The sequence below is a fragment of the Palaemon carinicauda genome, chromosome 3 (genome assembly GCF_036898095.1).
Source record: "Palaemon carinicauda isolate YSFRI2023 chromosome 3, ASM3689809v2, whole genome shotgun sequence".
Classification (NCBI taxonomy): Eukaryota; Metazoa; Arthropoda; class Malacostraca; order Decapoda; family Palaemonidae; genus Palaemon; species Palaemon carinicauda.
Window position 1 is genome coordinate 85,587,525 of NC_090727.1, and position 22,633 is coordinate 85,610,157.

At 41.5% G+C, this 22,633-nt stretch overlaps 1 protein-coding gene across 7 annotated transcripts in view; it reads left to right on the forward strand.

Moving 5' to 3' along the window:
- Positions 1 to 8,927: 8,927 nt before the first annotated feature.
- LOC137638362 (zinc finger protein 271-like) overlaps positions 8,928 to 22,633 on the forward strand; it is a 235,040-nt gene continuing 221,334 nt past the window's right edge. For 5 of the 7 annotated variants that reach the window (XR_011044115.1, XR_011044114.1, XR_011044117.1 and 2 more), the window contains exons 1-2: positions 8,928 to 9,128; positions 10,371 to 10,448. The gene's annotated coding sequence lies outside the window, so the exon portion shown is untranslated. Of the gene's footprint in view, positions 9,129 to 10,370; positions 10,449 to 21,341; positions 21,405 to 22,633 lie in introns of all 7 variants that reach the window. The other 2 variants (XM_068370392.1, XM_068370393.1) reach the window with 2 other exon arrangements.

Here is a 22,633-nt window from a genome sequence, read left to right on the forward strand (position 1 = left end):
AAAAAAAAAAAAAGAGGGATTTTTCCCCCCATTTTTTTCTGCCTACCACTAAATGACTTTTTACTCCTCCCCATGACCCTCAACTCACATGGGTCTCGCTACTATTTAACTATCTCTACTACTAATCCAAAATTCCAGGGATACCTTATGCCCTCCCAATTTCTGCCTACCACTAAATGACTTTTTACTCCTCCCCATGACCCTCAACTCACATGGGTCTCGCTACTATTTAACTATCTCTACTACTAATCCAAAATTCCAGGGATACCTTATGCCCTCCCAATTTCTGCCTCCCACTCAAATCCTGTCACCTCCTTCCCATGACCTACTACTCCCATGGGACTCGCTACTATACCACTTTCTCTACAACTAAATTTATTTCCCTTCGTGGCTCCAGGGGCCTGTCCCCTCCTGATTTCCTGAGGAAAAGAAGAACGCAGCACCCACTCCAAACCCTACTTTGCCTCCAAGAAGATGCAACCCCTTCCCTTCCGTCCCTCGGCAGTCAATGGGAAATACATAAGAGAAGACTTGACACAAAGGCCTGCTTCACAGGTCCTCTACAGACAGGCCAAGCTCTAGGTGCAGAGCAGCCTGTCAAACCCGGGTAAGCCGGCATATTGCCAAGGGCTCCACTGCCGAGCTGGACGGATCCACCAGGGGCTGTCTGCTGCGAACAACAACTAGGCGATGAAGAAAAATCTCAATCACCTGTGTGTGTTCCATATAATAAAGGTCCCAACCCAGACACACATCAACCTCCCCAGACGGGCTGCCAACGCAAAAGCCCGTGTCCAGCAATAAGGCTGGGCAATCTATAAGCAAGCAAGCAAGCAACCTCTGGTATGCCTTGGCTAGTCTCACTGAACGCACCCAAGCTTCAACATCAGCGTCACCGCCGACATGCAGGAGTGGGTGGGTTTGCCGAGGTTCCATCCATTTAGCAAATACGGGATTCTTAGTCGACGCTTTATCGTTCGTAGCTAGAAGAGGGAGAATTCTGATGCTAGTTAATCATCATCATCCCGTGGAGAGAGAGAGAGAGATCGTGCCGTGTTCGTTTATTATAATCATTTTATGTCCAGATACTTGATGTGTGGAGGATCTTATCATCATCCAGTCAACAGAGATTTTACCATATTCAAATAGATTCCAAAACCATGGATTGTAAATGGTTAGGTTTATGTTATTGGAATGTGCAGGCAGTGGGTACATGGCTGCCTGCACTTTAAGGAATATGGGGATGTTCTGTGCGTTTTCTCCCACATTATGTGATTACTGTTTGATAGTCTATGTGAGCGTTGTTTCCCAGTCTTTTACTTAGACTAATGACAGCATCCTCGGTAGGAAAAAGATTCGCATGTACCGCACGATATTCGGAGAACAGCTTTGTCGTTATTCCTTTCAACGTTATCTTTGAATTAGGGTGGGTGCTGTTTCCATTGACAAAGTTATTGATGACTCAAGTGTACGTTCAGAATTAATCACCGGCACTTGAGAATTAGACAACTAATTATTTTATAGAATAATGGAAGAGCAAAACTTTTAAGTGTAACAATACACTGAATTGATAATGTTAGTTAAGTGAAAACGGCCTTAGATTAACACCCTAGTGTCTTACAGGTAACCTTAAATTTTTCCCCTTTCTCGACCATGGTATATGGAAGCCCCGGTTGGAGCATATAAAAACACACATTAAATTCCAGTTGGTTGGACTTTTGAAATGGATGATTGCAGCTGATTGTCTGTACAGGAAGATAAAATATTGTTATCTAGTGTATTTTATTTTATCAGGTTATTGTCAATAGATGAAATAAAGAATTTGTTATAAAGTCTATACTTTTTTTCTTGATTCCTTGAAATTTTGCTTTTAATGAAAATGGTTGTGGTCTTCGAGCTCTGGTGTTGTTCATTGTACCTGCAAAGCTGGTGTAGATATTTGCATTTTGTTATTAAGATATTTGAAGCATAAAGTGAGTTATGTATATAATTTGTAGTGTTTTCAGTGCTTGCTAAATAGATCCATTGAATAGTGTACTGTAAAAAAGTGTTCAGCATTTTTCAATCTCTTAAGAAAATATTTTACTGGAACTTTTGATACAAATGGGTAATTGATGTAGAAAGCAAATTAACATGAAAAAAAAACTGAGCATAAAAATGCTGAAGAAAAGAAAATTAATGGATAAATAAGGTGCATTAAAACCACTATATTTAAACTGTTATGAATACAGAATTACAATCATTAAAAATGTACAAAAGTAACAGTGAAACGAGAAATAAGGTGCAGCTCATGCAAAACTGCTAAAACATAAGATGAAGTACAGTATTGATTATATCTGATAGATAAAAAGCATTATTATTGTAGCCTAGTAGGGACTAAATCTGTTGGCACACAGATATAGTCCCCTGATAGTTTTTCTTATTGTCCTCAATATTCCTGTCCTTGTGAGATGGTATTAGGGTTCTTTACATGCAGTCTATCGGCAGCTATTGCCTAGCCGTCCTTAGCCTCGGCTTAAATGGAGAGATGACTCGTAAACAACCTTCAAACCATACAGTAGAGGTTAGAGTCCTTACTTTATTCCTACGCGAATACAAACTTCTGAGTCATTTATATGGGGTTACTACTAATCGTGTTTTCTACGACCGGCCAATCAAAATTTGGTTTATTGCTTCGTGCTGGGTGAATGCAGTGCCATCGCAAGGAGCAAGCGGTCTTCCCCTCAACACTGCTGGTCAGGAAGTGAAGAAGTTGTTTTCTCGCTTCCTCTCTACGATCGAGTCTTTTGCATTCTTCTTGTTTACCCTTTTAATGTTTAGCTCTCTTGACTTTTGTTCTTCCTAATTCTAGGTCATTTGAGTGACTTCGTTAACTGTGAGTTACGAGTGACTGCTTATGTCCAGTTAAATCTCGGTGTTTACGTTTATGCACAGGACTGGAAAGCTATCTACCGGAATCCAAACATGGATGATTCTATCTTCGATTGTCTTCTTACCATTATGGCTAAGTTGCGAGGAGATGATAGTAAGGCCTCTTTTGTTTTTGTTGGTGATTTCAATGCTCACCATAGGGAGTGGTTAAATTCTGTCTCTCCTACCGATCGGCATGGCTTAAGAGCTTTAGACTTTGCCTCTGAATCAGACTGAGCAAATCATAAGTGAAGCTACTCGCAGGTCTGGTAACTGCTTGGACCTCTTATACACTGACTCTCCTGGCGTTATAACAAGTAAGGTTGGTTCTCCTGTTAGGACGTCTGATCATGCCTTGATTTTATCAGTAGTGAAGACTAAGCAGCCTGTGATGCACCATACTCGTGTAAGGTGTTTATGAAATCTCAAGCAGACTGGAATGGGATTTTGAGTGATCTCCACTTGAATTGGTCACAATTGTATAGTAGTGTTGATCGTGTTGTCCCTTTGAATGAGACTCTAGTCAACGTAATTGATAGGCGTATCTCTTCTCGTGTGCTAAGGTACCGAGTGAAGGACAAACCGTGGTTCAATTATGATTGAAGACTTGCTTATTTGGAGAAGCAGAAGGCCTATCATCTTTGGAAGGGTAGAAGATCAGATTTGACTTGGAATAACTATACTTAGCTTAGAGCTTTTGCTCAGAGTTTATGCTTCAGCTGAAAAGGAATACAATATATAACCATAAAAGAAACCCTTTCTTGTACAGCTAAGGAACGTAAGTTTTGGACTACCCTTAAATCTGCACGCTTTGGTGTAGATGCATCAGTTCCTCCTTTACTTAAACCAGGTGGCTCAGTCACTCACTGTCCAAAGAAAAAAGGCAACCCTTTTGGCTGATGTGTTTGACAGTAAGCGGTGTAATGAGAAACTTTTAACTTCCTTATTCCTGTTTTCTTGAGGCTAAACTGACTAGTTTAGCTTTTCGATCTTGTGAAATTAAAGCTCTCTTGCTGGACATTTAGGCTTATGGAGGTGTAGACCCAAATGGTATTTTTCCTGTATTTTTATTAAAGAATGCAGATTTCTTAGCTCCAAAGTTTTGTTATTTTGTGCAAATTAGCAAGAAGAGCTTTTAGCACTTGTTTAAGAATTGGTAATGTTACTCCACTATGTAGATGTTTGTGGTAGCTCAAGTTCAACTGATTACCGACCAATTTCCGTATTTCCCATATTATCTAAAGTTTTTGAATGTCTTCTGGCAAAACGTCTTAATAGGTTTGCTGAAGGTAATCATCTGTTCCCTAGTTTGCAATTGAGTTTTCGTAAAGGCCTTGGAGCATTTGATGCCTTTCTTACAATCTCCAATGCTGTACAGAAATCCCTTGATTGTGGTCAGGAAGTTCTTATGATTGGCTTTGATTTTAGTGCTGCCATGTTAATCATGAGGCCCTTGTTTTCAAAATCAAACAATTGGGAGTAGCTGGGTCATTTCTTAGCATCATTAATGAATTTTTAAGTAATTGATCATAAAGAGTTGTTGATGGGCACCATAGTGAGTATATGAATGTATCTGGTCTTCTTGGCCCATTACTTTTCATACTATATACACATGACATGTGGTTTGGCCTAGAAAACAAGCTTGTTGCATATGTAGATGATGCTACTCCCTTTGCATCAATTCCATCTCCTGAAAGTAGATCTGGGGTAGTACGATTGTAAGTAGGTCGAGGACAGTGGCTATTCAACATCCGGATCTCAGCATTGATAATGTTTCCTTAACTTTGTATGACTTTTTTTTTTAATTTTAGGTGTGATTCTTGACAGCAAATTTACTTTTGAGAAACACATTAGGTCTGTCTCTTCTTCAATTGCACAAAAAATTGGCATATTGAGAAAGTCTATCAAGATTTTCAGTGATCAATCTATTCTAAAGTGTTTTAATTCTTTCATTCTACCTTGTTTCGAGTATTGTTCTCCTGTCTGGTCTTCAGCTGCTGATTCTCATCTTAATTTGTTGGACAGGAACTTATGGTCTATTAAATTTCTTATTCCTGATCTAGATATTAATCTCTGGCACCTTCGTTCAATTAGTTCATTATGCATGTTGCATAAGATTTTTCATAACTCTGACCATCCTTTGCATTCAGATCTTCCTGGACAGTTCCATCCTGTTCGTAATACTAGGCATGAAGTTAATTCTAATAGTCAGGCCTTCTCCATCATGAGTCTCAATACTACACAGTACACGTATTCTAGAAGTTTTATTCCAGCTATGACCAAGTTGTGGAATGATCTTCCTTATCGGGTAGTTGAATCAGTAGAACTTCTAAAAGTTCAAACTTGCAGCAAATGTTTTTATGTTAAACAGGCTGCCATAAGTCTTTTTTATAGTTTATATATGAAATATCTGTTTTAATGTTGTTAATATTTCTAAAATATTCTATTTCAATTGTTCATTACTTCTTATGTTGCTTATTTCCTTATTTCCTTTCCTCAATGGGCTATTTTTCCATATTGGAGCCCTTGGGCTTATAGCATCTTGCTTTTCCAACTAGAGGTGTAGCTTGGCTAGTAATAATAATAATAATAATACAGCTCAACTGATCTGCTGGTACAGTCTGGGTTGAAAGGGTTTTAAAAACATGATCATCAAATTACTCACTTAGTAAGAACATTAAGTTGAGAGAGAGAGAGAGAGAGAGAGAGAGAGAGAGAGAGAGAGAGAGAGAGAGAGAGAGAGAGAGAGAGAGAGAATTCCACCATATATAACAAAACTAATAGCTGACATTGACTGAAAAATATCTGCCTTCTTACTGGTATATATTAGAATTGATAACATTTCTGTACTTCTCTGTAATTGGAAAATAAAATAGTTAGTCTCAAGACCAAATCAGAAAACATTTGCAAGCGTTTCATCATCTACCTTTAACACAGTTATTAAAACAACACATTCAGTATGAGTTTTGTGTCCCACGAGAGGGAAATAATTTAGGAAATATAACTTCATATAGAAACAGAGAAAAAAAAAAGAAATATATACAAAGAGTAAAAGGGAGGAGTTGGAGAGTGGGCCAGGTGATCTTTGGAGATGTGGCAACAGTAGGGGAATCATTTTCAAACTAGGTGTCCTCCCATATCAACCATTTCTCACTGCATTGAGTATAAGTGGAACTTCAAAAGTTGACATTAGTATCTTTCTGTATTTCACGTTGCTTAATTGTGTAACGTGGGTAATTAACGTTGCAGCATAGCATTTAATAATAATACCCAAGGGCTCCAATAGGGATAAATAGTCCAGTGAGGAAAGGAAATAAGGAAATAAATAAATGATGAGAAAAAATTAACAATAAATCATTCTAAAAACAATAACAACGTCAAAACAGATGTCATATATATATATATATATATATTTATATATATATATATATATATATATATATATATATATATATATATATATATATATATATATATATATATATATATATATATATGTCATATTATTATTATTATTATTATTATTATTATTATTATTAGTCTAGGATAATTCAACTTTATATTTCCTTAGACTTACATATAAACTACTCATTTTTCACGTAAAATGGTAATGTAGATTTTAAAACTCAAATAAATCGTATCGATTTGGAGGCACTTTAGGATCAAGAAGCTAGTCTATCTTAATAGCTCTTTGGTATATTCACGATAGTGAACATTTAAAATCTCTCATATTTGTCTTGCAACTTTGCTTTATTTACACTTAGCCTTATGCCAACAAGTTTTCTTCCCAGAGAGTAACGATACATTGATAACTCCCATTTGTTTTGAATCTTTGTCGATAAAGAGGGTAACCATCAAGGCATTTTTTATGACGTCATGGTTATAGCCTTAATCCTGAGAAAGCATCTTAAATAAATCGTCAAATTCAACTAATATACAGAATAAATTCTTCTAGAACGTATTTGAATATATCATTAATTTATGTAGATGGTTTATATTTCATCCATTTATATTATTTAAAGAAATAAAATAAGATAAAACATTTTAAAGATGTATAGTTTATTTGTTTTGGTACGACGTCACCCAGAAGCCATTTTTATTTATGACGTCATTACAAACTAGCAAATCAAAGAGCTTTAAATATGTGACGTCATTATTTGAATATTTTGTAATACCAAATACACCAAAAACAGTAATTTTCAAACTATTTTTGTTTAATTGAAAGACATTTAATTAAACTATTCTTACATTCATAATGCATATACCCTTCTCCTTTCTGTATTCAAGTAAATAAACCGAGTGTTTTGTATAGGAGCCAATAACAATCGCTATGTTTCATGACGTCATTATTCAGGAGTCAATAATGAGTTTGAAAGTTAATGACATCCTCATCAAAGCAACCAATCACAGCACATAACCTTCCCACTAAGACGAGCGTAACACTGGAGCTTATGAGATGCTATTGGGATATTCCCTTATCCGACCCTCATTTCATGAAGATATATTTTACTTGGTAGGGATCATCGGTTTTATGAAATGCTGCCATTTGAAGAAATTTTAGTGAAGCAATTTTGTCTCAAGACGCTTTGCGTAATAAATAAAGTATCTCGTTTTGTTTTTGGACAAGAATGAAAATAGCAATCTTCTGACTTATGGAACCTATTTTAAGTATCTTAGACAAATAATAATGTATGAAGGAAAGCAAATACATAAATGTATACTGTATTACGAATGTATTTTTATATGATTATGTAGCCTACGTATCAACACAAATGTTTCCTGTTGCACTGGAATAACTAATCTCTTATATATGGACTATAAATAATATTCTAACGTTCTATTGGACATTTACACATAATATAATGCACATTTGATAAAAATAATAATGATTTTGGTTGATTTTTATATTGTTCTACCATATGTACGTAGATTGAACAATAAGCTACGCTAGGAAATTATGCCAGCCAGAAATGAAAAATAGTAGTGTAGGCCTACTTTTACTTTTTACTTTTAGGGGTTAATTTCTCGCCCTCCATCAGACACTAAGAGTCTGTTCAGGCGGGCCTTGATGTGTGAAAATAATTTCTTTCCAGTTTATATTTTGCTCTGTATCTTTTCAGTTATTCGCTAGCATTTGTATTCAGGCTTAATAGTTTTCTGATCACTATTATAACACTTTCCAAAGAGATAAGTCTTTAGGTTTTTCGACACGGCGTCATCTCCTGAATCTTTGAGTTATCACTAATATTTCCCTGCAACCAAGTCTCAGTTAATAAGCATAAATCTAATTCTACTTCATTAATAAGATTTCTAAAATTTATGGTTTTATTCCCCACCGATTGAATATTCACCAGACCACACTTAACCAATGGGCTAGACTCCATGATCGGTTCTATTTTTTTTTTTTTTTTATCCTGGTAAGCTCCTCCTTGTATACTTTACAGTTTTCATCATGTGTCTTGTGATTCGTATCATCGTAATTCCTCATTGACCAGTTATGACACTTTAACGTATTAACACTACAATCCCTGGTTCAGTGTTCCTGGCTACACTTGGCACATACCTGAGTCTTGCTACAACTATAGACAGAGAGAGAGAGAGAGAGAGAGAGAGAGAGAGAGAGAGAGAGAGAGAGAGAGAGAGAGAGAGAGAGAGAGAGAGAGAATGTTGATCGCTTTGGTAAAATGATATTCAAATCTTACTGTTCCTAGAAAAAACAATTACAAATAAAATTAATCTATAAATGAATGTTAATCAACTGATGTAATGAGTTAAGGAAATTTAGAAAAAATAACATAAAAATAGGGAATTTAGAAACCCCAACTAAAGAGGTTGTCTGGGTATATTAGAAAATGTCATTGAAGTTGGAAGTAAAAGTATGCAATCTGTGAAGCTGTCCGTGTAGGCGGTAAACGAATAATAATGAATGTTCTGTAGATGGCAGTACTTTGCACCTAATGTGCTCTATCTAGTAGTATGCCCACAATCCAATGTTGTGGAGAGAGCAACGAGGAACCTTGAAGTAAAGACCTCTTGCAAATAGTGACACGCGTTCTACAGTGCCTCAAAAAAAAAAAAATAAATAAATAAAATAAAGCCATTTCTCTAGAGGAAGAGCCAACACCATTGTTAAATTGTGTAATATATAAACTCAACTTGGTGTGACTGGGGATATTTGTGAAAGAAAATGTCAACTGGGCGTTGTGAATCGGAATAAGGTAAGATAACTTGAATCTGTTTCTGGTTACTGATAATTTTGGTGTCTCTTTACAAGACCACGTGTTTTCACTGTTGTGGAGAGAGCAACGAGGAACCTGGAACGTGGATCCAGAATCACTTGCCTTTCGTTTTTTTCAAAAGTGTATTTAATTGGGTTGCTACTAACGCCTGTCAAACCGTGTTTGAGGATTGACTTCTTAAAATATTTTATATTTCCTTGTTTCCTTTCCTCACTGGGCTATTTTCCCTGTTGGGGCCCCTGGGCTTATAGCATTCTGGTTTTCCAATTAGGGTTGTAGCTTAGCATTTAATAATGATAATAAGAATAAGCCATGGGTTTATAAAATATTCTTAGTAATATACGAAAATGTATTTGATTTATAACTGACTTTTTGGGTGAAAGTAGTTCGTTGGCACAGGGTAAGATAAGAGCACGGCAGTCTAAGGATACGGCTCCTAGGTTAGGTTAGGTTGGTCAGGTTACGTTAGGTTAGGTAGGAAACAGAAACATTCAGTTAGGTGATGTTCTTGTGTCTAAAATGTGGTTTTTCACTCTGTCCCAATAAACTACAAAGGCTCCGCATCGGGAATGCTAGTCATAAACATTGTTCGGAACTTTTTGAGTGAAGTGATCGATATATCCCTAATTGAATAATAACATATCGCGTCCCTCAGAATTATATCGCTATTTGTATATACCCACAAATAGTGGTTTTGAGTTTCCATGGGGCTCCCCAAATGGAGTGAAGAGATGAGAAAACAATGTACAGTATTGACAATGGCATCTATATATTAACAAGGAATGCATAAAGAAAAGGCCGGACATGCGGCATGAAATAGAGAATATAATAAGACTAACCTGTCCGAACTAGATCTGTTTTTGCGTGACCTAGCAGCGTTTTTCATGGTGTCTTCTTCTTCGGCTCTCCCTGCACGGGCCTGCCGAAATTAGCTGGGGACCGGAATTTTGATGGTCCTACTTCACACACGTCGCAAAATAACAAATTAGGGTCCTGATGCGAATTTCCAGGTGTCCTACCATTGCATATGGTACTTAACTAACATGTAGAAAATACGTTCCAACAGTGCGAGTGCTGAGAGAAATTGTTTTCATATACAGCTATATTACTTATATTGTCCTGATTACATTCAATTACACATCATAATTGCATAAGATAATTTAATTTTATATATTAATTGTAATTTACAAAATTATAATTAAAGCATTATCCAAATGACAGGCACCCTAGAGATGATGATCTAACGAAGCTTATCCAATCAAGAGATTTGTCCAAGGCCCCATAGCTGCGTCTCCACAGGTAATTATACTTGAATTTATCGTAATTGGCCCAATTATATGTTATTAGTAGCATTTATTTAAGCAGAAAGTTCCTGTTGTTTTATTCCAGTTAATATTTTTTGTAAATTATATCAAATAGGCCAGGGTACGTCACAAATAGGTTTAGACTAGGGTACGTGTTGGGTGCTACTTTAGTGTGAGGTCTACCGCCATATGTACGAAGTGTGTATCGCTAGAATAAATGTGTGGAAATTTATGATAACATTTTCATTTGTTCCAACACGGAGTACTTACCTCGAACTACTTTCTTAGGAGTATTTGGGATCTCCTCCCAACTGACCAAAATTTTGTGTAGTTTACCCTATCTCCATTTTCTATGCAGGGGAACCTCTGGCGGAGGAATACGCGCCATGAGGCGACCCGGGGTCAGAGAGCGTGCTCGCTCAGGTCTCGACCTTCAGTAAGTTTTCTGGTCGCGTCGTGATTACATCTCGCCGCGCTGATTATTTATAACTTTTGAGAATTGTAAGAGAACCTTACAAACCCACCTAACCTAATCTAGTAGTTCTCAGGTCACAGCCCCTATCCGGAGGCAAGCCCCTCTGGACCCCCTTCCCAGGTCACAACCGCTAGCTGGACCTCTTATCCAGGTCTCCAACTAAAAGTAAATCACTAATAAATCCTTTTTATTTTGGCAATCTTTACAGAAGCTTTGCAGTAGAAACGTGTTGGTCTTCCCAAAAAAATTAAGTTAAAATCGGAACTTTGAGGCATTATTTCGCTGTTAATTTCACGAGTAACAATAGCTTTGCACTGAACAGAGAGCATTTCCATCATAGTCAGTTGCTGACATAAATGAAATTACACAAAATTTTGAAATAGATTGATGTACTTCCCTTAACTTCCCTCTTGGAGACGGCTTTATGTGATGGTGGCTGAGTTGAAACCGATGGGGTAAGTGGGAGAAATATGGCTGTTGTAGAACAACATCCGGGAACTTATGAAGAAGTACTACCTGTAAACTGTTAATTGGTTTAAAGAAACCAGCAGACAAATACATCATTGTAAATGCACAGAAAGCTCCCCAAACCCATGGGAAACAACACATGTGCAAAAAAGTTCCCTTCTGTCTCTCAGATGTAAACAATGGACTTGGAGTGAAAAACATAGCTCACATTTTGACAGACCAATACCTGTATGTAAGTTATGCCCCAGCCCCTATTAAACATATAGAGAAAAATACCAAACTAGCCAGCACTCATCCATTCTTATAGCAAATTCCAGTTTTGTTGTAAAGTATCTAATGTTTACCATGAAAACAATATCTTGTATGGCTTTAAAAAAACGGGTGCATGGTGTAATCGTGGTGATAGAGTCCCACCCTGCATGTACCGCTTCCCAGTACATAGGAGCCTGAAGTTTTTCTTTTTTTGCAAGCGAAGCAAAGACCATTAGACTCTTATCAAAATATTTTAGAAGTCTATCGAAATATTACCATAATTATAGGTATTTTGAATGCTTTTGATAATGATTTCTGGTGGAAAGCTATAATTTTTTAGTTACGGTGGGTTAACTACCGAGTAACACTAATGAAACAAGGTCAAAACACTGAAGTTTTTATTTGCCAGGACTTACCGGACGTAGCCTTTTTATATCAGCGGCCATTTCCTCCTGTGTGTATAGAAATTAGACAACAACTAACCTAAACTTCTTCCACCTAATCTAACCTACAAGACGTGTCCTAACTTACTTACTTGATGAGGGGGTGCTAAAGCCTCCACCCCCCATCCCCCCCCGCGACCCCCATTACACGGCCGTATTCATAGTCTGCCATCATCATACATACAGGCGGCCGCTATCTTACGTACACCCCTACCGGGCTCACAGAAATGTGCCTTTCCATCTTATTTTCTATGGAGGTGTTGTAGCTTGGTTAATAATGTTAATAATTACAAGGCGTCCTGTCCCTTGTCCCTGGTATTCATGAGAAACCTTTAAACTGGTTTTATTGAAAGTAATTGCTGCCTTAGTGGCGTTAATTTTGTAATTGACTTTTTGTATTATTCTTATCTTTTCCTCTTCATTGCTCTAATCCGCCAGTACCTGGGATAGGCACATTTTCCAGAGGAAGGTGATAGAGTCCATATTCATTCACAATTCTTCTTCAAGATATCACTACATATTACAAAAGTACAGATAATAAGTATAAAGTACTGTATGTCTTTGCCGTGAAACACTACCACAATGTAGATGTGTTGCAGGCTTGGCTGTCCTTGGGTGTTGCTGGACCTCCTTCTAAGGAAGTCTTTCTTAAGCTCCTTCAGCTGGGTGCCCAGAGTAATCTTGTTGTTGCCGTCTCTTCTCCTGTCGACGCATAGTCTGTGTGAAGCCCATCTCTTGCCTTCTCCATTTAGTGTTGTTCATGACCTTCCTACTCGTTTGCCCTCCCTTTTCACGGCCACCTGCTGATGACGAGCCCTCCCATCACCCTCAGACCTCCACGTCTTCTAGCGATCACAGCCCTCTACATTCGTCATCCGTTAGGCAGCGCTCCTGTTCGCAAGATCGCCAATCTTCTCGTCGTTCTCCTGTTCGTGATCGTTAGTGTTCTCAGGATCATCACTTGTCGACTTGTGCTAGTCACTCCAGTGCTCTTATGACCATCCCCATGGGATGTGGTTCTAGTTCTCAGGTCTCTTAAGAGATTTTCCTATGAACCATTACGCCAGGCAGCTGATCGCCACCTGACTTGGAAGACTGTGTTCCTGTTAGATTTTGGCCATCTCTTAATATGCCCAGTGAGGAGTTTGAGGCTGTATCTTAAGTGAACAGCCGCAGCCCGTCCTCGTGTGTCTGCACTATTCGTCAGCACAGGAAGGACCAAAAGGAGGGTTACCAAGAACACCATCTCAGCGTGGATTCGCAAGGTCATAGACTATGCACTGAATCCAGACCCTCCTCCGTCATGTCGCCCCAGACCTCATGATGTCAGGGGTGAAGCTACGTCCCTGGCATTCAAGAAAAACTTCTCAGTGACGCAGGTTCTTCAAGCTGGGGTGTGGAATCGTCAGACCACATTCACATCCCACTACCTGCAAGACGTAACCCACTGGAGACTCGATACGTTCTCTATCGGTCCTGTGGTGTCTGCACAACGGCTGGTTTAAAACCTCAAGCTCCTTATTGGACAAGTAGCAGAAGGTTGATGGCATTGTTACCCGGTTTTAGTCTGCGTGAATGAAAAGGTTTGACTGGACCTTATTCTTTTCTTCATTCTCCCCTCTCTTGGGGAAAGCAGCATCCTGGGTTCTCTGCATAGCTGACCTCAAACCACTGCAGGTAAACCATACTCCCTTTTGTACCTAATATTAAGACTAATTTGTTCCTACACTAAATACAAACCCTCATTCTTTACTATAGGAGATATTCTAGCGCAAGCTGGAAAATACGGCAGAAAACCTTAACAAGGTCGTTAACGACCGGGCCGGTAGTTATCCCCCTGATGGGAGTGGGGGACTGCTGGCCGGTAGCTACTGAGTACCTTCAATCAAATTCTAGCCGTCGCAGTGGTAACACAGCTGCTCCCGGTTTTGTTTGACTGGCAGACAAGCCTTTCTTTAATTGTGTTTTTTTTTTTCATTAACTTTTTGTTTTACTCTTCAAATAGATGTGATGTCCTCTAATATGAGAAAGTGTACTGGGATTCCCCCGAAATCTTGTGGCACATTTATATCACCACCGGAGGTGGATCCTCATTCCCTATGCCCTTCATGCAGAGGTCATAGGTGTGCTGAAGGCTCCCCCTGCCAAGTATGTAAGGAATGGTTGCCTACGCAATGGGATAAGTTCATGAAGAGGAAGAAGAAGAAATCCAAGAAGGATTCATTACCTCCAGGTTTGCCGTCGAAAGGTAAGGAGTCTCGGGCCTCTTCTTCGGCCTCTCGATCTCTTCCTTCAGACTCTTCCTTGCCTCCTTCCTCCGGGGGGAAGTCAAGGAGGAGCGGCACCATTGACTCAACACCCATTCCCCCGGGGCAGGAGTATCAAGTTACCTCCCCCCCCCCCCCCAGTGGAATAGTTTCTTCCATCATCGGAAATAATTCTGTTACTGCTTCTCTTCCAGATAACGTGCGAGCGGTATAGCCTGCCCTTGGACTTCCTGGTTCTCCTTCGGTGGAGGTGTGGAACCAGTTCCTCACAGGCACAGTTTTACCTCAGGTCCCTTCTGTTTTGGAACCCTCGGGAGTTCCGGACCTTGCCGATATCCCGTCAGCTCAATCGGCGGCCGCTGAAGTGTCAGCGGAGGTAATAACGTCAGCTCCTGCGGAGCATACTTCACCCCTCGCTTGCGTTACAACGAAACAACGTCGCAAGCGTGATCATCACGATACCTCCTCCTTCTCCTCCTCCTCCTCCTCCTCCTCCTCCTCCTCCTCCTCCTCCTCGTCTTCGTCCTTAGAGGATAGGAGAGAGAGAGAGAAGAGGAAAAGGAGAGCTCGCTCTCCTTCGCCAAGACGTTCTCGTCAGAGAGAGAGGCGACATAGGAAGAGACGTCATCGTTCTCGTTCTTCGTCGCCTTCTATCTCTTCATGAAATGTCTCGCCGAGAAGTGATAATCGCTCTTGTCACAAACATAAGAGGAATGCTTCCTCGCGCTATCGCTCTGCTTCGCAATCGTCTTCCTCTTGCGGGGAATCATCTAGGCGCTATAAGAAGAAGAGCTCTACAAGACGTTCGCGCTCTTCTTCACGAGAGAGTTCTCTCAATAAGCGCTCCCGTCGGGGCGAGGTTAAATCTGATCGTGCCCAGAGTACAACCAAGCAAAGAGAACACTCTGAGGGCGATTCTTCTCCTTCACATTTATTCACAAGGAGCTCAGTTCATGCTGGGGAAGCGAGAGAGAACACTTCTTCTCACCGTCGCTTAGTATCATCAGAGAGAGAGCACTCCCGTGCGTCAAACTTCCGAGCGCGCAAGTCTCCGGACATATCCGCGCGAGGTTATTCACCGCGCCCTTGCGTTTTAGACAGAGCAGCACCTATTCCCGTACTTTGTAATGAATTACGAAATATGGGCTTCGCGAGAACTTCGGAAGAAGACACGGGTTCAGCCCTTTTCCTCTTTGGCTGAGAACAGAGGAGAAAGGCCAGGCCGCCGATCAACACATTCTCTTATTGAGACAGTACCGTTAGTTCGGTCGCCTTCGCCTAAACCTTCAACTTCGAGGCAGGATCCTGTGCGCGCGGTGCCATCAACCAGCGCTCAGCCTTCCTCTGGATTGTCGGCAATGGAGTATGTTACCTCGCCATTACCTTCAGACATTCGGGCTTCGACCGCCCTCCCTCGGAGGAACAACCATCAAAAGATTTAGAGTCCGCCTATCTGCGGGCTCTAAGAACGATGTGTAATATCTCAGGTCTCGGAGATTTATACCTGTCGCCTCGTCATACCGACGCTCCAGCTTTAGACAGACTATGTCGTCCTCCACCAAACCCTAAGACCAGAATCGAACTTCCCTGGTCTATTCACACTGCAGGCCGTCTGAGGAAGGTCTCGCAGGCGGTCTCGGGGGAAACAAATTCCTTGAAGTCTCAAGGATCCCACAAACTGCTGCAGTTTCCTTTCTCGAGGCAAAGGCGCTTTTACAAGGTCAGAGACGCTAATCCTTCTCCTCTGACACTAGACCCCCTCACAGCAAGGCTTACACCTGGCTGCTCTGCAGAGAGACTCTCTTCCCTTCCAGTCTCCTTTACCGCAGCAGAAGCCTCGACAATGGAAGCAGCGTCAATGTCTCTTCTAGAGACACTTTCGTGGTTTGACACATGGTCTGTCACAGTGGGCTACCTTGCAAGTCATGAGGATCTCTCAAACCAGAATTCCATGCAGTCCCTGCAGGAAGTCTTGGCTGCTGGGGCCAAGACAATGGACTTTCTAACGGCTACAGCCGCAATGATTGTGGGGCAACTGGATCCTCAAAAGAAGGGAATCAGTAGTCTCCAGACTGCATAGGAGCATTGGTAAATCTGAGAAATCGGATTTGAGGAACTCTGATCTTCTGCAACCTCTCGTCTTCTCTAGACAAGCAGTCTCCTCTACCCTAGAGACTTGGAGGAAGGAGACGCAGGACACTGCAATGCAAAAGGCTGCTTCCTTTCGTCCAATGCAACAGCAGCCAATTCCACAACCCAAGGCAACAATCGTAACTCCACTGCCAGCCAAGAACCTCAACCGCCCCTCTTTAACACCCAAACCAATGGGCAGAGGAAAGTCGGCTCCTCCTAAGGCTAAAGGCAGAGGGAGGAACCCTAGACAAAAATAAGGTCTCGTCTCCTCCCTCGCAGTGCGTAGGGGGGTGCCTGCAGGGGAGTTGGAGGAGGTGCAAAGCTATGGGGGCCATGCAATGGACCATAAGGGTGCTTCGTTGGGGATATCGCATTCCTTTCATAGACTCTCCTCCTCCTCTAATTCCTCCCCCGATCTCGTCCTCCCAGGTCCCTCGGGATCCCGGGAAACAGCAAGCCCTAGCTCGGGAGATACAGAGCATGCTTCTAAAAGACGCCATTCAAGAGGTCTCCGACTCTTCCCCGGGGTTTTTCAGTCGCCTCTTTCTGGTAGAGAAAGCCTCGGGGGGGTTGGAGACCAGTGATAGATCTTTCGACTCTGAACCAGTTCGTGAAGCAGACTCCATTCAAAATGGAGACAGCGGCCTCCGTGACCCAAGCAGTACGTCCAGGAGACTTCATGGCATCTGTAGACTTGAGAGATGCTTATTTCCAAGTGCCAATCCATCGCACATCTCGGAAATTCCTACGCTTCCTGGCTCAGGGTCGAATCTTCGAGTTCAAAGTCCTGTGCTTCGGCCTCTCGACCGCCCCACAGGTCTTTACGAAGATCTTCAAACTCGTATCTTTGTGGGCGCACAAACATGGAATTCGTCTGCTAAGATATCTGGACGATTGGCTTACCCTGGCCTCGTCCAAGGAGCTAGCTCTGGATCATCTGAGAAGACTTCTGATTCTTTGCAAGGATCTGGGGATCCTTGTAAATGCAGAGAAGTCTTGCTTAACTCCGACCCAAGTCTTAAACTATCTGGGTATGTCCATCAACACCCAAGCAGGGAGAGTGTTTCCGTCGGAAGACAGGCTTTGGAGACTGGATCAGTCCATCGCCCATCTCTTATCTCCACTACCACCTTCAGCCAAGTCGTGGCAGTGTCTTCTGGGCCATCTTGCCTCTCTGGAAAAACTGGTTCCAGGCGGGAGATCGAGAATGAGAAGTGTCCAATGGCATCTGAAGACCCATTGGTCTCAAAAGTCAGACTCCCCATTCTTGGCAGTGGAGGTTCCAAGTCTGGTGCTACAAGATCATCATTGGTGGTCGACCAGAGAGAACACCTAAAAGGGCATTCCCCTCCAAAACCTGAGTCCGAAGTTAAAACTCTTTTCGGACGCGTCGCTACGGGGATGGGGTTCCCACCTAGGCCCCAAATTAGTATCAGGAGCTTGGTCTCCGATAGAGAGGTCTCTCCATATAAATCACCTAGAATTATTAGCTGCCTGGAAAGGCCTAAAATTCTTTGTAGAAGATCTACACGGACGAGAGGTGGTTCTGATGAGCGACAACTCCACAGCCGTCTTGTACATCAACAAGCAAGGGGGTACTCTGGCAAGAGGCCTCTGTCTGTTGGCAGTCCAGATCTGCCAGTGGGCAGAAAGCCACAACATTTCCCTTTCAGCCAGGTTTATTCCGGGCCGGAGAAACATCGTGGTGGATCAGCTGAGCAGGCATCACCAAGTGCTGAGTGGAGAATGGTCTTTGGATCCTCGAGTAGCGAAGACAGTAATAGCTTTGTTTGCTTTACCCACAATAGATCTGTTCGCCACCTCTCTGAATGCGAAGCTTCCTCGCTACGGGTCCCCAGTTCCAGACCATCAGGCAGTGATCCAGGATGCCCTCCAACACTCCTGGGACAACCTGGATGCCTATGCCTTCCCTCCCTTTAGCCTGCTCAGAAAGGTGATCAACAAACTCAGGATCTCACGGTACTGCAAGCTAACACTAATAGCTCCAGCTTGGCCAAGCAGAGAGTGGTACGCAGATCTCCTTTCCCTGCTGGTTCAAGTGTCGAGGTTCCTGTTGACGCAGCCACACAGTGCTATCCCCCACGGGAGAATTCACTTCCTTAAACTTCACTCCTGGAGGCTGTCCAGTCTCTCCTCAAAAGCAGAGGCTTTTCAGGAAAAGCGACTTAACACTATGTCCAGGCACCTGCGCAAATCTTCCACAAACCTCTACCAAGCAAAATGGAGAGTGTTTGCAGCTTGGTGTAGAGGGCGAGACGTGTCACCACTCGATCCCTCTCTTCCTTTAGTGGCAGACTTCCTAGTTTACCTCAGGGAGGAGAAACTCCTGTCAATCTCGGCAATTAAGCCTTAAGCCTCATCTGCAGACTGAGAGGAGTTGACCTTTCCACCTCAGAAGAGATCTCCTTGTTGATTCGTGGTTTTGAGAGATCTTGCCCCCCAGTGGAGATTAGACCACCACCCTTAAATAGGGCCTCTGATTTCTTCCTTAACCTTCAAGACCGTCTTCCTAGTAGCGCTGGCCTCGGCAAAAAGGGTTAGTGAACTTCACGGTCTATCGTACGAAGTCACCCATACTAGAGGATGGGGCGAAGTCTCTCTCAGCTTCGTGCCAGGCTTTGTGGCCAAAACCCAGAATCCTTCATCTGCCGATGAGAGGTTTAGAGAATTTCAATTTTCCAGCCTAAATCGGGCAACTCAGGATACTGACAAATTGCTACTGTGCCCGGTCAGGGCGTTAAGGAAATACCTGAAACGCACCAGACCTTTCAGACCACGTCTCCGTCATCTCTTCCTCAGTACCAACAAGGTTAAGAAGAGAATCTCTCGCAACACCATCTCTTTCTGGCTCAAGAAAGTTATTGCGAGAGCCATTCACGGAGACTCTGAGGCAGCTCAACCCAAAGCCCATCAAGTTAGGGGAGTGGCTGCCTCTTTGGCGTTTAAGAAGAATTTTTCAGTCTCCCAAGTCTTAAGAGCTGGAGTCTGGAAGTGCCAATCTACATTCACCTCTCACTATTTATCAGATGTGACACATAGGTCTCTAAACACCTTTACTATAGGACCTATTGTGGCAGGTCAGCAGGTGCTGTAACTACCTTTACGCCCTTTCAGGGGACAGTAGCCATTGATCGAGGATTCTGAGTTACACTAGGTTTTAGAAGAACATCCATCTATCTTCTGCTCTTTCTCCTTCCTCCCATCTGGGTATCCTAGTCTGTGACCAGTTTCAGCTGGACTCATCAATGGAAATAAGGTATGAAACTCATCTGACTCCTATCACAGGGTATAAGTTATGCTTGTAGTCACGAGGGTTCCCCTTTTCAAGGTCAGGGGAACCCTTGATATGAAAGGGTCCTGGTATTGCTCCCGACCCTCTTCATGCTGAAACTTTGGTTTCTACGTATTTACAAACCTTCAGTCATGCTGGATTTGGGGATCTACAGAGAAACTTAATGGGAGACTGTTCATTGATAGAGTCTAGTCTGAGGACTATCTTCTCTAGGAGTAGAGAACCCTTTGTCCACCCTGACCTCAAGACTAAGTCTCCTATAGTAAAGAATGAGGGTTTGTATTTAGTGTAGGAACAAATGACAAACTTATAACAGAGTTTGTATTTTTCCTAACATACAAACCCGAATTCTTTACTCAAATCTTCCCTCCGTCACCTCCCCCTAATATAGTCCTAGCTAGAATCCGATTGAAGGTACTCAGTAGCTACCAGCCGGCAGTCCCCCACCCCCATCAGGGGGATAACTACTGGCCCGGTCGTTAACGACCTTGTTAAGGTTTTGTGCTGTATTTTCCAACTCGAGCTAGAATATCTCCTACAGTAAAGAATTCGGGTTTGTATGTTAGGAAAAATACAAACTCTGTTATAAGTTTGTCATACTGTTGCGTCCTCATACCCTGACAAGGTGGTATTGGGAAAGTCCTAGTTACACAGTTTTTCCTTCTAAAGAACTCAAAATAACTTTACCAGGACAGTCACACTTCTACATACCTCAACACACAGCTTGTGTAGGCTGCGGACCTTGCGTAACAAGGTTTTAGAGAGGTGCAGGGACTCCTTATTTTTTGAGTTCTGATACACTCAGTTAAGGAGCCCCCGAGTAAAGCCAAACGCCAGATTGGATGGGACGTCCACCCTTCCTAATGGGTGAGTCACCCCTATTAAATAGCGTGGTTTGTATTCCAGTTACGGAACAACTGGCAAATTCGTAGATAATTTGTATTTTTCCTAACTATACAAACCTTAGCTATTTAAGCAAACTTATCCACCAGCCCTATCCCCCTTGAAGTCCTACCTCCAAGCAAAGTGAGCTCAATCACAGGTGTGATGGGAGGCGGTACCAAGTTACCCTCCCCTATCCCCCGCTAACTAGCGGTATGGGTAGTTAACCCTCGTTGAAAAAATGGCTCTTCACATCAGCTACGGCGAAAGTAACACCCCTATTAACCCTTTTACCCCCAAAGGACTTACTGGTACGTTTCACAAAAGCCATCCCTTTACCCCCATGGTCGTACCGGTACGTCCTTGCAAAAATATGCTATAAAAATTCAGGCATTTTCCAAGAGAATGAGACCAACCTGACCTCTCTCTGACAAAAATTAAGGCTGTTAGAGCAATTAAAAAAAATATACTGCAAAATGTGCTGGGAAAAAAATAACCCCCTGGGGGTTAAGGGTTGGAAATTTCCAAATAGCCTGGGGGTAAAAGGGTTAAATATCTAAGGTTTGTATAGTTAGGAAAAATATAAATTATCTACAAATTTGTCATATTTTCATTGTGGTCTTCTCCAGCTGATTATAGTTTTCTATTATTTCAGACTTTTCATCCCAAAGGAAGGAAACGTCCACCTCTTGCTGCTAAAGCTTGTAAGCTACTGAAGGTATATGCAAGAGATGTAAGACTGGAAAAGAAAGGGTCATATTGGAAGTTTTTGTTGTACAGTATGATGTCTGAGAATAGGAAGTTTAGTCTTAATTTCCTCTTTGAAGTCTATTGAAAATAATATTAAGGGGTTTGTCATCTTTTGATAGGGAGAGGAGGATGAATTCTGAACCAACTTTTGAATTTTCAATGAAAAGTGAAATTGAAGATCCACTTTCACTTGCAGTCAATCCAGAAAATAATGATACATCTGGCAATGTTACTCTCTTTAATGATGGCGCTCTTTTCTTGGACCCCAAAATGGAAGTCAAAGTAGAGCCAGAAATATTTGATTCTAGCGAAAGCAACTTGAAAAATTCCTACGAGTATGATGCATCAGTGTGTGAAAATGGTTCATTAAATTGTAAAGGGGATGTCGATGAGGAGGAAAGTGTAGACACATACTTAGGGACAATTATGGAAGAAAATAAAGGAAAAGAAAAAGAAAGACTTTCATATGTAATCAGTGGAAGAGAATTATTACAGAAAGATGTTTTGAATTAAGAGGTGAATCAAATAAATGAGAAGCAGATAAAAAAAAGGATCTTTGGTAATGTTAACTCCAATGCTCTTGCTAGAAAGCGATGCACATGCAGTGAATGTGGGAAAACTTTTTTTAATAAATTTAATCTTACAGTGCATTTAAGAAATCTCACGGGAGAGAAGCCATACAAATGTAATGTCTGTAGCAAAAAATTTGCTACAAACGCAAGTCTCACTGTACATTTAAGAGTTCACACGGGAGAGAAGCCATACAAATGTAATGTCTGTAGCAAAACATTTACCCTGAAACACAGCCTCACTGTACATTCAAGAGTTCACACAGGAGAGAAGCCATACAAGTGCGATGTCTGTAGCAAAATATTTTCTTTGAAATACAGTCTCGCTGCACATTCAACTATTCACACGGGAGAGAAGCCATACAAGTGCAATGTCTGTTGCAAAACATTTACTGCAAAAGCTTATCTCACTGTACATTTAAGACTTCACACGGGAGAGAAGCCATACAAATGTAATGTCTGTAGCAAAACATTTACTAGACAATCAAAACTCATAATACATTTAAGAATTCACACGGGAGAAAAGCCATACAATTGCGATGTCTGTAGAAAAACATTTATTACAAAACATAGTCTCACTATACATTCAAGAATTCACACGGGAGAGAAGGCATACAAATGCAATGTC